Below are 7,438 nucleotides of genomic sequence, written 5' to 3' on the forward strand. Positions count from 1 at the left end.
AAAATCCTTTGAAAAATATTTGAAAAACTTATTCAAAAACCTTTGAAAAATCTTTGGAAAATTAATTTCAAAATCCTTTGAAAAAATACTTGAAAAACTAACTTGAAAATCTTGCTCCCCTAAATTTACTAGACTTACAAGAATATGGAATTAGCCCTGAAGGAAATGGAGATTTGAAGTCTGAGCATGCTCATACTTTAGGGCTCTGATACCTGAACAAAATAATCTGGATAACTTAAAATCTATTTAACCTCCTGCTTGGACTTAAAGACCAGCTAAAATAAATGACCTAAATTAAACATTTAGTCACTCCCTCTTTGTATTAACAAATTCTTACTCCTATCTTTTCAAAATTAAGTTTTAACGCTAAGTACCTTTTAAACTGAACCTACATTCTCAAAATTCATTGTTTGCAAAAGGCTTAGCTAAAGTGACTCATATAGCAACCTTCAAACTTTCTCAAACTTAGCCCCCTTATAAATTTTAACTCTAAATGCTAAAATACTTTTCTAAGTTAAAAATATTCCGATTAACTAAGTTTCACAAGCCTTCTTCTTTCTTCTCTCAAAAAGATTGTTTTCTTAAAATCTTAAAACTTGCTTTCAACTGATTTTTGATATATGGCAAAGGGGGAGAGTAGAAGAAAATTCAAAGAAATTCAAATTTAAAAAAGTGAGCTTTATATTAAGGGGGAGTCTTTATATTAAGGGGGAGCTCTGCACTTAATTTAGCTCTGCACTTAACTATCATTATGCTTGTATTTTCATGCTTATCTTTTAATGGCATTATTTTCTTAACTTTGAATTTTTGTTGTCATAATCAAAAAGGGGGAGATTGTTGGTGCAGGAAGCATCCGGCGATCGAACCTAAGTTTTGATAATGGCAAAGGGATTCAAAGTTAAGATTCTCTGTTATCTAACATGTTGAATGAGTATTTCAGGAAAGTCCTAACTGCGGTTAGGCAGGTGAAAACCCTAGGGGGTGGTAACCCTAGGTCCTAGGGGGTGGTAACCCTAGGTCCTAGGGGGTGGTAACCCTAGGTGGAGAAAATCCCTAGCTACGGTTAGGCAAAGGGAAAACCCTAGGGGGTGGTAACCCTAGGTTATAGGGGGTGGTAACCCTATGCGGAAAGTCTTGGCAGGTCGATGGCTTCAGACAAAAGTCCTAGGGGGTGGTAACCCTAGGTGGAAAGTCCTGGTGTCGCGAACCAGGTGAAAGTCTGGACTAGCGGGAAGCAAAAGTCTAGTCAATCTGGAGGATCGACTGGCAACAGGTAAATCTCCTGAGTGGAGTAGGTGAGGACGCGTTCCCCGTAGAGGGAACAGTAGGCGTCGGGTCGACCTAGGATTTCCGGCAGGAAATCCGAAGTCAGACTCGGATAGTCCGAAGACTGTCAATTCTTCTTTACAATGTTTTATCTTATTCTAACACTGTCTTGCAGGGGTTTTTGCTCGGACTAACCTTTGTTTGTAGGTGAGGAACCTGCTGGAAAAAGGCTGTCCGGGTGCCCGGAACAAGTCCAGGCGCCCGGGACCAAACTTTATCCCTGCCGCGACTTCGCCATGTGGAGCATCCTGGTTGGTTGGCCACGTCACACTCCAGGCGCCCAGAAGGGATCCAGGCGCCCGGAACTTCATATAAAAGAAGGGTCGAGGTGCAGCTTCAAAAACAACAATCTTCTAAGCAATCTCTCTGCAACAAGCTGCTAACGACTCGATCCAAAAAGTGCTGCAACGACACCCCGACAACCCAGAGCTTCAGATTTAGTTTTTGTTGTCGGTATAATCTGTTTACTGCTTTGAATTGTAATTAGTCTGTAATATTTTTATCGTGCTTATAGTTGTTGCCCACGGAAAGCGATCAAGGATCGCGGGCCTTCGAGTAGGAGTCGCCTTAGGCTCCGAACGAAGTAAATCTCTTTGTGTTGTCTCTTTATTTTATTTCCGCTTATTCCGCTGCACGTTTTAACTCCGATAGTTTTCCGATAATCGAACGAAATAGCCACGAACGCTATTCACCCCCCCTCTAGCGCTTCTCGATCCAACACAATGTTTATTGGTGTGCAATGGCCCCACTAGCTTGAAGGAACGCCTTCGATTAGAGGCAGAAGTAGAAACCGTAGAAATAGAATGACGCCGAAGAGAACGCTCGCCGATGATTCCAGATGATGGGAAGTTGATCACTAGTTGCTGAAGACTTCAATGCTGATGAAGATGAACAAAATGCAGATCTGGTAGGAAGGAAGGGGTGTTGCGATCGTGTATTGGAGAAACGACACGATGAATAGAAACGTAAGCCACTGTTCACCGTGCTAGGTTTTGGGTTTTATATTGGGTTCGGTTTAGTTTTGTTTTGGGGTCTAACTTGGGTACGGTCCAGTGGGGGGTTTTGGTGAGAGGATTGAACTTGGATTGAACACAATGGGTTCGCTCCTTTACTTGGTTGGATGAAGACTTCTTTTGGATTGGGTTGCTTTCTCTTGAATTGGCTTGACTTCAATCAAATCATGTATCAATTTTAACATCCTACACGACCATATTCAAATTATGAGGAATAAATAATGAATTAAGAGAAAAACCATCATTAAGCTCATAACGGTCCTTGCTTTGTAAACATGATAAAAATTATAAATTAAAACATGCAAATGTATAGAAAACACCACATATCAACCCAAAAATAATATATCTAATCAATGCTTATCAAATCCCCCACACTTATTCTTGCACACCTCATGCAAGTAAACAAAACTAAAGGAAACAACTAAGATTGTACCCCCCCCCCCCCAACCATTCTCAATCAAATTTAGAAGATTGCAAAAGAAAGTTACCTAAAATTATTAAGTTTCAAAAACTCCAGCATTCATGTACTCCATTCTTAGCTTGGTTAACCACATAATGATTTCATCCATCATGAATAAAATGATAATAATAAAACAACTAATTCTCACAAGGTAATTTTTGAGTGGCTCTCATCCTAATCTCAATTTCATGCAATGGTAGAGATCACTCAAGCTACTCATGGTAAAAGCACTACCATATGCTTGCTTCTCATCTAATTTTTACCACCATCACAGATATCAAGATGCACCATTATAAAGGTATATGACAATTGTAAAGGAAAGAAATATCATATGCAAATGAAAGAATTAGTGTTTGAAAAGCAATAAGGAAAATAAAGTTTCAAGTAAAGGTGGAAGACATGGAATTAGAATGCTATGTGATGATGACTTTCGGCCCATGGCATCAAATTCTGCATTTCCAATCTTGATTGAATGTACTTCTATTTTCAGAATTCAGCTTCTCCTTTTCAACACCTAATCCTCATTTAGTTCAAATCTAAATTCTAAATAACCTCACAAATTCTATAGTTTTCAGTTTGTGTTTTGCAGAATTGGTGCCAATTTGTATCTAATTCTCAATCTAAAAATCATGTCAACTGTGGAGAAGCAAAATTAGCATCTATCAACACTCAAATCAACAGCTAACTTTCAATTTTTTAGTGAACAAATGGCTTAAAACTCCATGTAGCATAGCAAGGTGCATATTTCTGATTTTCTGCATAGTTCCTTTTCTTTGTATAAATTAATCATCATTTATCCCTAAAAATTCTCAATTCCTTTTCACTTAGCTTCTTAATATCCCTATCTGTAAAATACTGGAAAATAGGCGAATATTAATAAGAGAATTTTTCCGGAATTTTTGGAAATTTTTCGGGAATTTTTCGGAGCTCGTATGAACGAGTTAACGGGGATAAAAATAGGGTCGGGGAAAAGTCTGTTTAGGCTACCCCATTTAAATGAGGAAAAGTTGAATTTCTTAATTCCTTTTCTTTATTTATTTTGCCTTTTCTTTATTTTCTTTCCGCCATTCTCTCTTCCTCGCCGAACCCGAGTGCTCGAGCCTCGCCGCGCGCCAGGCATCTCCGAGCCCTAACCGCCGGAGCTCTAACCGGCGACCCCGACGGTTTTCCTCTCTCCCTCGTGCCTAATCCGTGACCAAGGGAAGAAGTCGACGCCACTCCACCCAGCGCCGCCGGTCCAAAAAGCCCTAGCGCCCAGCAGTGCTCGGCATCTCCTGGCACAACCTGACCTCTCCCTCTCGGTGTGTTGCTGTCGCGTCGCCGCCGGTCGAGCTGTTCTCCTCAGTCCTACTTCTCCGGCCGACTTCTCCTGTCGGACTTGCGATCCCCTCATTTCTTTCCTCACCAGCGCACATCTTCGACCAGGGGCAGAGCCGAGCCCTAGCCTCGCCTTCTTCTGGTTTTCTTGCGTTGTGCCCTAGGTTTTCTCTTGCTGTTGGATCCGAACAAAATAGTAGTGAGGTGAGCAGCCTACCCTTGTTGGATTCTTGGTTTGAATTTCTGTTTTTGATCAGGATAGTGTATCTGGTTTTGGGTCTCTTGCCGGTGCGTATCTGTTTGGGTTTAGTATCAGACAGGAGCAAGCAGTGACGAGTTCTTCTTGTGTCTCTGCTTGGTAGTGCCGAAGACAATACCGAGTTGTGTTTTAGCCGGATCTTGGAGGTAAGTATGGTTGGTATTGAGATTATAGTGATTTAATTCTGTACTGTGGTTGAATCTCGAATCTGATTTGTGATCTCCCCTATTTACCTCATTTTTGGTCCCAATGGGGTGTAGTGAGTTAGGTAAGGCAAAAAGGGGTATTTGGATTTTTGATTTGGATCTTGTGCTGAATTTGTTGGTTGATAACTATGTTACTTGTCACTGTTTTCCCACAGCAGCTTCTCCGGGTCTCGACAGTAAGTTCTTCAGGATTTGAGCAGCACTGAGGCATCGGAAAAATTTGAGGTAAGGTTTAGGGTTTTTGAGCTTCGTGTATATTGATTAGGTTTATGTTGGAGATTGGTAGATTGGATTAGCTTTAGATTTTTAATCTCATGTTATGATTAGGGTTAAGGAACTAACCCTGGTGGACCCACTGATTTTATTTAATTAGGGTTCATTAATTTTGTTGGAAGGATTAGTTGGATCCAATTTAAATTTCTTTAATTGGATTAGAATGTAGTTTGGCTAATTGTGGTATTATAGAAATAGCTAAACTAGACATTATGTTTGATATACAGGACCTTGACGCGAGACGAGTATCTCGACGTCGGATTTAGACTGATTGGACTTTTCCTATTGGAGGCGGGTACTTTTGACTTATGTCATTTGATATGCTTAGTAATTAAATTAACATGTTGCATTAATTGTGTTTCTTATATGTTTCGGTTAATCACTACCCAAATCTTACATGCTTGATTGATTGATTGGTTTTGCATCTCAGGTATATTTTACCTGTTTATACATGCTTATAGGGGTAGTGATATGCCATGCTTGACCATGTTCAGGACCTAGGTTTTATACCTTCTGTATACCTTTGGATTGTTTTGGATTCGTTGACCTTTGATGCATTTTTATATACATGTGGATTAGGTCAGGATATTCTTGTGGTTAGTGCCATGCACCATTTGCATGATTGCATCTTTGTGCGATAGTCCGCTCCATTATTGTTGAGCACATCGCCGATTCATGGATCTGCACACCACCACTCATGGGTTAGTGGTCGATTCAGGTAGAGTGTGTTCTGCTAGGCACCGTTGGTCCGCTCGTGGGTAGTGTGACCTAACGTGTTATCCGGAGGATTCCTCCCGTCTTTAGTCGGAGTTGAGAGCATTCGCCCCCATATGATTTGGGGTAGGAGGATAGGTGTACTCGACAAGATCCCGTCCACTCGGTCACTCATCGGGAGTAGTGACGACAGAGTGCATGGTAGCCCTACCCACTCTGCCTCACTTTTGTATGAGATGATCGTCGCGGTGGGTGACCAGACGCATCATTGGCATCATATGCATGATGCATTTATTGCTGTGTTTGTGTTTGCGTTTATATCTGCGTATTGTTGGATACCTATGTTTGACATGCATACAGGATTTCCTTATCCCTCGGACTGTTTGACCTTATACTCAGGACCTGGTTAGTACAGTATTCTCCTGTTTATTTCAAATGCATTCTTATCTTTCTTATCAGGAGACTGTACGCATGATTAGTGCTAGGTGTTGTTTCTTTACTTTGCATATCAATTGTACCTGCTGAGTGTTGGACTCATCCCGCCTACATTGTTGTTATTTTCAGGTTGATGCTGTCAGGAGGGAGTTCCAGTCGCTAGTCCCCACTGCACGTAGTGCTACTCCGCTGCTGGTTTTTGAGTTGTTGTTTCATTTTAGCTTTTCGCTATCAGACTTTGTGTTAGTTTTGTTTTGGACTTTTAGTATGGTTTGGATGTACTCTACTACATGCCTGCCTGGACGACAGAAGAGGTAAGAAAAATCGGATTTGGGCTTTACGAGTGTAGTTGAGTAGGGTTGATTTCGAGTCAGAGTATTACTATGTTGTTTATTTTATTAACTGCGTGGTTGTGACAGCCAGAGGCTGAATACATATATAAACTGCGTGGTGATTGATTTTATTTACTGTTATTATTCCAGCCGCCTGTGGCTGAGGTATTGAGGATGTAGAAAAGTTTCAGATTGTCCGCCGTACAGGGGAGATGCTGTCGAAATTTTCTCGGACAGGGACTCTTCTGGGGGCGTGACACTATCAAATCATCCTCCAAAAATTTTCAGATCTTAGCTACTCTAGCTTGTCATAACTCATATTCCGAAATGGCACAGAATTGCTTCATTAGTAGAAATTCTGCATTTCTTTCTTTTCGGATCTTCTTTGAATTTTTGGCCAAATATTGAACTTTAACCTCCAAAATACTATCTTCTAAACATTCACTCAGAGTTAGCTTACCCTTCAATTCCTTCCAATCAGAAAGGTCATTAAAAATCTTGATGCAATCCTGTACAGTGAAGAATTTCCAGCCTCTCACTGCTTCTGTTTTGTTTTCCTTTTAGCTTCAACACTTGGACCCTTAGATACCTTTCTTCATCAACATTTAGTATTCTTTCTTGATTAACTGACAAATGATTCCACTTGTGATTCGAAGTCAATAGATTTGATCCAAACAGATCCTACACCAAGCTATTTTCACACTATTTTTTTTTCAATTTCTTCACTGTTCATAATATCAAGTAGTTGTAATTGTCTTCATTTCTCTATAAATAATATCTCAATATGAATGCTTCATAAGTGGTATGGTATTCATGACTTGAATTTCAAATTCTGATCCATAGTGATTAGATTCCAGCTACCACAACCTCAACAAACTATTCAGTTACAGTTTTTGAAATTCCCTTCATTATTCCACTGTTTCAGTAATTCAAAACTTTTAAAATTCAGGTATACTTAGCTCATGGAAAGACTACATACCATTTGTTAATGTGAAGGTAAGAGATTCACTGTGTTTTTCCTCATTCCTTGAAAGCTGATAATAATAAATTGGTACACTCTTACTTGCCTCTAACTGAATCCTGTTTTCAAGTGGTTTCTTCAT

General features: G+C 40.1%; 1 long non-coding RNA gene across 1 annotated transcript; it reads left to right on the top strand.

Annotated features, from left to right (window-relative positions):
* Positions 1 to 3,868: 3,868 nt before the first annotated feature.
* On the top strand, positions 3,869 to 5,128 carry LOC122000045. Its single transcript, XR_006116905.1, has 4 exons — positions 3,869 to 4,320; positions 4,427 to 4,521; positions 4,740 to 4,806; positions 5,082 to 5,128. It is a non-coding gene; the product is annotated as an uncharacterized LOC122000045 (long non-coding RNA).
* Positions 5,129 to 7,438: the final 2,310 nt, after the last annotated feature.

Source organism: Zingiber officinale, chromosome 1A (assembly GCF_018446385.1).
Source record: "Zingiber officinale cultivar Zhangliang chromosome 1A, Zo_v1.1, whole genome shotgun sequence".
In the NCBI taxonomy this organism is placed as follows: Eukaryota; Viridiplantae; Streptophyta; class Magnoliopsida; order Zingiberales; family Zingiberaceae; genus Zingiber; species Zingiber officinale.